We start from the raw sequence: 9,544 nt of genomic DNA, 5'->3' as shown, positions 1-9,544 counted from the left end.
CGGCTTAAAGTAAACACACAACCACGCAATATAATGACAACCCACACAGTTGAAAGTAAACGCAGTGGAAAACCATAAAATAATAAGAATGTAAAACCAACAAAGTCACTAACTAAAATACCTGCAACCACCAGACTAGACTCCAAAATCTACATTGACTTATTGGAAAACAAAATACGCAAAATCAACATACCACCTAATCAGTAACAAAACCAAAAAGAAGACTATCCTTGAGTGTGACGTGAGATTGGCAGCCAGGACTCTCCAAGCATCCATGACTCATCTACCTGCTACCTGGCGAAAGAGAAACCATTTTGTGGGGTGGTGAGTATTGGAACTCAACTGGTAAGGAAAGATAGTGCATGAACATAATATACAAATAGAGAGTGAGCCAAGAGTATACAGTCTCATAAGAGGAATAGCAGATACTAAAACAAAACCATAATAAATGTTCATACCTGAAACCATATCCTAAGCTAGTAATAGAATGTCAGAAGTTGTACTAATCTGCTACAGTACTGCTCATAACTATGGAGAAATTATGTAAAGTATATACAAATTTCCAATAAGTAAACTAAGGACTAAACACCTACAACGAGGGTATATCTCAACATAAGCAAGCATAGCAGCATAAGTGAGCAATAGCAATAAGTAAGCAATAGCAGCATATGTAAACAGCAGCAGCCAAAGCAAGTATAACAACAGCGTATGCATGGATTGTCACTCCCGCCCGCCCCTCTGCACCATGACTCCTGTATGATCGAGAGGCTGGGTCAGTGACAGACTGTACACCACTCCAGCTACCACTCTCTCGAGTGGCCGAGGGGACAGTTGCATAGTAGCTAATTAGCTACATCTGCAACGGGGGTCCCTGCTGCTCGCAACTCTAGCTATCACTACCTATGAGTGACTGAGTGGAAGCACGACAGGACAAGTGACATCAACTCCAGCTACCACTCTCTCGAGTGGCCGAGGATGTGACCCTGGTCAACGACTCTCTCGACCGTAAGGGAGAATTGGTCGTTGACATGCATGCCATGATATGATATGCCAAATGCAATAGTCATCATACAAATATAAGCAGAAATTAGGCATGCTACATGAAACTAATATACTCAATACGGTACATAAACAAACAACAGTCATCATACCAATAAAAGTAAAAATTAGGTATGCTACATGAAGCCAGCATACTCAATATAGTACATAAATAAACAACAGTCAAAGCATACAAACATGGTATCTAGTATCTGCTACTTATCATGGACAACAATAAGAGATTGTATAGATGAGGAAACGAATATCTCAAAGATCACGTGGAAGTATTAAGCGCAGAAAAAATAAGAGTGGAGTCAACGTAACAACAGTTTCGTATCCAAAAATAGTTCATGCACCAAGGTCAAATAACTACAGAATCAAGGTAAGAAGTACCTGCCTTTATACGTAGATCGTATCCAGAAACCCTACGTCGAGACGCCCATCTCGAATCCAAGTCCTGCAGTTACATAATGTATTTAGCTAGTTACATATGAAGTAAATAACTAAATAACTCCCCACCTAACTCGAATAATTCGAACAGAACATGATTATGGATTAATCCCCCAATTAACCTTAATCATATTACAACCTAATTAGATTAGGTTTATACATGATTTATCTCCAATACTCACCCAAATAAACACATCATTTAATCCATGTCTTAAATCAATTAGGCATAGTAAAGTAATTAATCTCTTATCCATCAACTTAGGATTAATCATCTTATCAGCTCTAATTAATTCAATGGTTCAATCTAACCTCTCATGAATCAACCATACTAAATTCATTTCAATAAGAATTAATTAACCTCATTTATAATCCATCATAACAACATTAGAATAGATATCCATAACTCTTCCAGAATCAAATTGCATTAGATCAATGCATAAATCATCCTTCAAACTTACCCAAATACAAAGACTTCGTCGTCAATTCAGCTGGAGAACTTGCTGCCGCAACCAAACGTAGCCAAATAGCATTGCTGATTTCCAAATCAGTACCCTTGATCAGCTGCTCCCTAGCTACTCCCTCTCTGACGATGGACTCCCAACTGCACACATCCAACGGTGGCGCAAGGGAAAAGAAGACGGTGTCACCGGCTAGAAGCAACAACAACACCGAAACAACTACGACAAAGGGCTTGGCTTTGATCCTTCCTATCGGCGATGGCGGTACTAGGCAGGGTCGACCGCAGCAAAGACGAAGATGACAGAGGGAGTGGTGGTGGATCAGCGCTGAGAAGGAAGGGAAAATTACTTGAATCGGGGCAAAGACGCGAGGCTAGTGGTGATCCTTCCTTCCGGTGATTGTGGTGCTTGCGTGAGGGAACAAGATCCGACGGCTTGTGGCTCGACGGCTGTGCGGTGCTCGGGCGAGGGAGAGGGAAGAAGGAGGGAGTCGGAGGTGTCACTGGGCTGAGGGATCGGGAGGAAGAGGAGAGGTTCGTAGCAGAGAGCTAGGGCACGGGCTTGGGATTTAGGAATTTGGCGGAGAAGGAAACGTTCGCAAGGTGCGGGATCGATGTGGGGAAGGAGGCTAGGGCACAGGTATAAATTTATAACTTAGGGATTTTTTTAATTAAACCCTAGATAAGTTCCTCAATCAACTCCGACCTCCGGGTATTTCAAATAGACTTTTCCTTACTTAACCGATTCACCCCTCTTAAACTCGGCATAGGTGCTCCGATTAAATCCAGAAAATTTTCTAAAAATTTCTAAAAATTCTAATAAGATTACTTTCTCAAATAACCTTATAATTTAATTATTATTTTGTTCGGTATTTTATATAAGTAACTAAACAGAAGAAGAAGAAACAAATAGTGATAAATCTGTAACAAATATCTCTGTAATCCACGTGGTGTCAAAGTGCTCAATAGAGGTAAATAAAATAATAAAAATTTTGATATACAACACATACTATATCAACATATATCGAACATATAAACCAAATATTTTGGTACAACCAGTATTGGAATAGATATGAGGTTTAGGATTTTGATACGGTATATACCGTACTGATACTAAAAGTTTAGTATAAATGGAATAAAATTACACCATTCAAAAATTCAATATACTGAAGTTTTGGTATATCAGATTTTAGTATGGTATCGATATATATTTTTCTTATACCAAAATTTTTGGTATAGTATATGATATCATATAAAAAAAATTAGTACGATATACCACCCTTAGTGCTCAGCCCAGTCAAATGCCCAAACTAGAATATCATGTTGAGAGGAAAGGTTATTCGTATCACTACACATCAAAAGAATACATAAATAAATAAATTTAAAATAAATGCACATAATAATCTTGAGATCCCAATATAAGTTATATTTGTAGCAATTATAGCTAGCTGTACCACCAACTAGAGGCAATACTTCACAAGTAAGATGCTTTGGTTTGCATAGTTGAGCTAGGTATTTCCTTTCATTATTGATCATATTAATTTATAGATCTTCTAAAAATAGAATGTTATAAGTGCTAATTATACCTATAGTCACCCTTAGATTTACTAACAATGACTAAATAATGAGTGCAAAAATTAGTATCACCCACAATAGCTCGTATATGTGGTTGCGCCAGCTTGCAAATCAGTCTCCACTGTCTCAAAACAAAGCAAATCAATTCATACATTTCAAAGGCAAATAAAAAAAAAGTTTTGACAATGAGAAAGATGTTACCGTTTCCAAGATCAAGGTATGTCAATAAGAGATGGAAACAATAGCCAACATGAGCAAAAAAACCTTTCCCACCTTGGCGCTTGTCATTTTTCACAATTTTTTCTAAGTCAATTAGCTAACAGAATAAGAAGAACAAATAGTGATGAACCTATAATGAATATCTTTGTAATCGAGGTGGTGTCAAGATGCTCAATAGAGGTAAAGAAAATATTAAAAAATTTGATATACTGCACATATCATACTAACATATACCAAGCATATCAATATTAATGGTATACCAAAAATTTTGATAAGGTCGATATCAAAATTGAAATGAGATTTAGGATTTTGGTATGATATATATCGTAATGATACCAAAAATTAATATAAATGATATGAAATTTATACCATATCAAAAATTTGGTAAACCAAAGTTTTGGTATACCGAAGTTTCGGTATACTAAAGTTTTAGTATAGCGGATTTTTGATAATGTATCGGTATATATTTTTTTTACCAAAATTTTCAATATGATATCATTTAAAAAAAATGATATGGTATACACCCTTAGTGCTCAGCCCTATCAAAAGCACTCCTGCCCAAACTAGAATATAATGTTTAGAGAAAAGGACGTTCCTATCACTATACATCAAGACAATATATAAATAAATAAATTTAGAATAAATGTACACAATCTTGAGATCTCAACACATCACTTTTAGGTATATCAGTAGCAGTAACCGTCAGCTCTACCACTATCTAAAGACAATGCTTCACAAATGTAGAGTACTCTGCTTTGCATAGTTCAACATGATGCTTCCCTTCATTTATTGATCATTTTAATCCATAGATTTTGTGAAAAAAAAAAAGAAAATTTATAAGTGCAAATTATACATATAGTTACCTTTAGATCTGCTGACAATGACTAGATATTAAGTGCAAAAACCAGGCTGATTAGTACCACCCACAAGACCTCGTATCTGTGGTTTGCTCCAGCTTGCAAATCAGTCTCCACTATTTCAAAACAAAGCAAATCAGTTCATACATTTTAAAGACAAATACAAAAAAAAAAAAATATATTAGAGAATGAGAAAGGTGTTACAATTTTTAAGATCAAGGTAGACTAATGAGACAAGGAACCTGGACCAACATGAGCAAGGAATCTTTTCCCTCCTAGTGCCTGCCATTTTTCACAATCTTCTTAAGTCAAGTAGTTAAACAGAAGAAGAATGAACAAATAGTGATGAACACGAAACAAATATCTCTGTAATCCACGCGGTGTCAGGGTGCTCAGTAAGGGTAAAGAAAATTCGGTATATTATTGATCATGTTAATTCATATATTTTGTTAAAAAAAGTTATAAGTGTTAATTATACCGATAGCCACCCTGAGATTTCTTGACAATGGCTGAATAATGAGTGCAATGATCAGGCTGATTAGTATTACCCACAAGAGCTCATAACTATGGTTATCTTCAGCTTGCATGTTAGTCTCCCCCGTCTCAAACAAAAGCAAATCAGTTCATGAATTTCAAAACAAATACAAAAAGTTTAGAAAATAAGAAAAATGTAACAGTTTCCAAGACCATGATAGACCAATAGGACAAGGAAACTAGGGCCAACACAAGCAAGAAACCTTTTCCACCTTGGTGCCTACCATTTTTCACAATCTTCTTTGAGTTAAGTAGCTAACAGAAGAAGAAGGAACAAATATTGATGAACTTGGAACAAATATCTCTATAATTTACACAATGTCAAGATGCTTAGTGGTAAAGAAAATATAATATTTTTTTTGACATACTCCATATATCATACCAACATATACCGAATATATCGATATTAACGGTATATCAAATATTTTGATAAGGTTGGTATCAGAACTGATATAAGATTTAGGATTTTAGTATGGTATATACGATACGGATATAGAAAATTAGTATAAATGGTATGAAATTGATATCATATCAAAAATTCTGTATATTGAAATTTCAATATACTAGTTTTTGGTACGATATCAGTGTATATTTTTTATGCTAAAATTTTCAATACATTATATGGCATCGTATTAAAAAATCAGTACATCATACCACCCCTAGTGCTTAACGTTGTCAATGTTGAACCCCGGGTAGCTTTTGGAGTATGCAAACTGATCGTCGAGGCTAGTGTTCGACACTATCTCCGTAAACGATATTGCTCCGCTACGGTGCTTAACGGATTGTTGCAATTCGTTCCCAAGATACAACGACGACGAACGTCTCGGAATCGTAGCACTCCAACTTCCGAGACCAGCGAACCTTCTAGTAGACTTCTTGGACTCTTGAATGCACAAGATGAGATGAATGCTTGAGGAAGAGAAGAGAGGATTGAGTGAATTAAGTAAATTTTCCATCATCTGGAGGGTTCTATTTATACTGAAAGAAGAGGTTGATTGTCCTTTGGGTGAGTGGATGTGTTCCTTGGGCTGGATCGATCTAGATCATCCATTCTGAAGGGTTGTAACCCTTCACCAAGCCCACTTTAATCTCATCCATCAGGTCTGAGGAGTTGTGACCCTCAGATCCCGCCTATTGTCATCGGCCATCGGATCTGGATCCATTGATTCGATGCTTCAGATCAAGTCTCATCCCAAACCGTCAGATCGTTACTCTTTGTGATCCAACGCTCTAGATCGCATCACAAGCGATCCATCATACCTATTTGATCAACGGTAGCCATCCATTCCCTAAGTCAACTGTCCAGTCATCTCCCTTTACCCACGAGGATGCCGCATAGGTGCTGCCACGTCAGGTACGAGCCTGACACGTCACCCGAGTGCCACGTAGGCACTGCAATGTCACCTGGAGCATAAATTTAAGCTCCTCAATGCTCCTCGCGACGATGCGTACGTGCACCTACAAAGCGCCCATTGCGCACGTGGCGGGTGGCGGGCTCACAGGTGCGAGCACCTGCTCGCCCTGGGCTAAGGGGTAACCTGTCCTTTTATTTTTGTGTTAACTCCATTAATAAGTAGAGAATACACATCGAGAATTTCCGATGTGGGACTATTCTCTCATGCACTTTATTAATGAATAATAAATGTTATTTTGGGCTGACTTTAAACATTAATTTCTCATTCACCCTTAATCGGTTTTGAGCAAATTAATAGTCTAAATCTATCTACGCGAATCGTAGATTTCAATTTTGAAGTCAATTACGACTTTCAACAATTGATGGCTTCCTTCCTCTAAATCGTTTTGGTCCATTTAAGGCCCCAATATCCAACAGTCAAAAGCACTCCTACTCAAACTGAAATATGAGAAAAGGATGCTCCTATCACTACCCATCAAAATAATATATAAATAAATAAATTTAGAATAAAAGCACATAATCTTGAGATCCCAACACAACACCTTTAGGTATATCAGCAACAATAACCATTAGCTCTACCACCATCCAAAGGCAATACTTCACAAATGTAGGATTTCAACCGGGTGCTTCTCTTCATTTATTGATCATGTTAATCCATAGATTTTGTGGGAAAAAAAGAAAATTTATAAGTGTTAATTATACCTGTAGTCACCCCCAGATTTACTTACAATGACTGGATAATGAGGACAAAAATTAGGTCGTTTAGTATCACGCACAACAGCTCGTATATGTAGTTTGCTCCAACTTGTAAATCAGCCTCCACTGTCTCAAAACAAAGCAAATCATTTCATACATTTCAAAGACAAATACACAAAAGTTTAGATAATAAGAAAAATGTTACTGTTTCCAAGATAAAGGTAGGACAATGAGACAAGGAAACTAAGGCTGACACGAGGAAATAACCTTTTCTACACGTGTCTTCCATTTTTCACAATATTTTTTGAGTCAAGTAGCTAAACAAAAGAAGAAGGTATAAAAAGTGATGAACCTGAAACAAATAACTTTGTAACCCAAGCGATCTTATGGAGCTCAATAAGGATAAAGAAAATATAAAACATTTTAATACAATGCACATATCATACCAACATATACCAAATATATCAATATTATTGTTATGCTAAAAAATTTGGAAAGATTGATATCAGAATCGATATGGGATTTAGGATTTCGATATGGTATATACCCTACTCATACTAAAAGTTTATTATAAACAGTATAAATTAATGTTATATCAAAAATTCAGTATACTAAAATTTCATAATACCGAATTTTTGGTATAATATCGGTATATATTTTTCTTATACCAAAATTTTTAGTATAGTATACCTTATCATATAAAAAAAATGATATAGTATACCACCCCTAATGCTTAGCCAGTCCTGCCCAAACTGGAATATGATATTAAGAGGTTCCTATTACTACACATCAAAACAATACTTAAATAAATAAATTTAGAATAAATGCATATAATCTTGAGATCCCAACACAACATCTTAAAGTATATTGGCAGAAATCACGGCTAACTCTACCACCAACTAGAGGCAATGCTTCACAAATGTAGGGTACTCTATTTTGCATAGTTTAGCAGGGTATTTCCTTTCAATTGATCATGTTAATCCATTGATTTTGTGAAAAAAGGAAGTTATAGGTGTTAATGATACCCATAGTTACCCCTAGATTTGCTGACTTGATAATAAATGGAAAAACAAGGCCAATTAGTATCACCCACAAGAGCTTGTATCTATGGTTTACTCTAGCTTGAAAATCTGTCTCTACTATTTCAAAACAAAGCAAATCAATTTATATATTTCAAAGATAAATGCAAAAAAGTTTAGAGAATGAGAAAGAAAGATATTATAATTTTCAGGTTCAAGATAGGCCAACATGAGCAAGGAACCTTATCCACCTTCGTGTCTTTCATTTTTCACAATCTTCTCTGAGTGCTTAGTAGGGGTAAAAAAAATATCAAACAATGATGAACCTAGAATAAATATCTCCATAATTCACATAGTGTCAGGGTGCTTAGTAGGAGTAAAGAAAATATTAAAAATTTTGATATACCGTACATGTCATAGCAACATATCCCGAACATATCGATATTAACAATATACCAAAAATTTTGGCACAGTCATTATCGAAATTGATATGAGATTTAGGATTTTGATACATTATATATGATATCGATACCGAAAGTTTAACATAAACGGTATGAAATTTATGCCATATCAAAAATTTGGTATACTAAATTTTTAGTACGTATATATTTTTTTATACCGAAATTTAAATCAGCCGCTAATTTCTTAAACCAAATTCATCCCATTATTCCTCATTTATTTAGCTATTAAAATTTAATTTGGTCTCTAATTTTTTAAACCTAATCTGTTGTTCTACTCTTACTCATTTAACTATCGAATTAAATTTAAGTTCTTTTTTGTTTTTCTTTTTCTTTATCAATTAGTACATATTTACCAAAGTCCCACATTTTCTAATTTAGATATTTATTGATTATCTAAGTATTTATCCATATCTATTTTACTTAATAAATTAGATTTTAATATTTGGATGGATAGTTTAAGGTACAATATTTTATTTTTAAAATAATTTTTCATTTAGTTTCACCATTTTAAAAGTTTTAATAGATGAAAAGCTTTTGTCTAATATAATACTTATCAAATTGAAATTGAAATGAAGATAAATAAAATAAATCAAATAGATAGATTAATTAGGTTAAAAAACAAATGAGCTCAATGAATTAGGCCGGTCAAGAAAATTAATTGTGCTAGTCGTGATCAAGTTGTACACACCAATGTAACTAATCTAGAACACATAGTTTTGTGTAGTAAACAAATTATAAAGTAGATTTGACACGTTAAGTAAGCAAAACAGACCAAATAAATGATATTACTTAAAAGAATTAGATGGAACTAAATTAGTGAAGCA

Source organism: Zingiber officinale, chromosome 5A (genome assembly GCF_018446385.1).
Source record: "Zingiber officinale cultivar Zhangliang chromosome 5A, Zo_v1.1, whole genome shotgun sequence".
In the NCBI taxonomy this organism is placed as follows: Eukaryota; Viridiplantae; Streptophyta; class Magnoliopsida; order Zingiberales; family Zingiberaceae; genus Zingiber; species Zingiber officinale.
The sequence above is the reverse complement of the archived record's forward strand: the minus strand, read 5'-3'. Positions refer to the sequence as shown.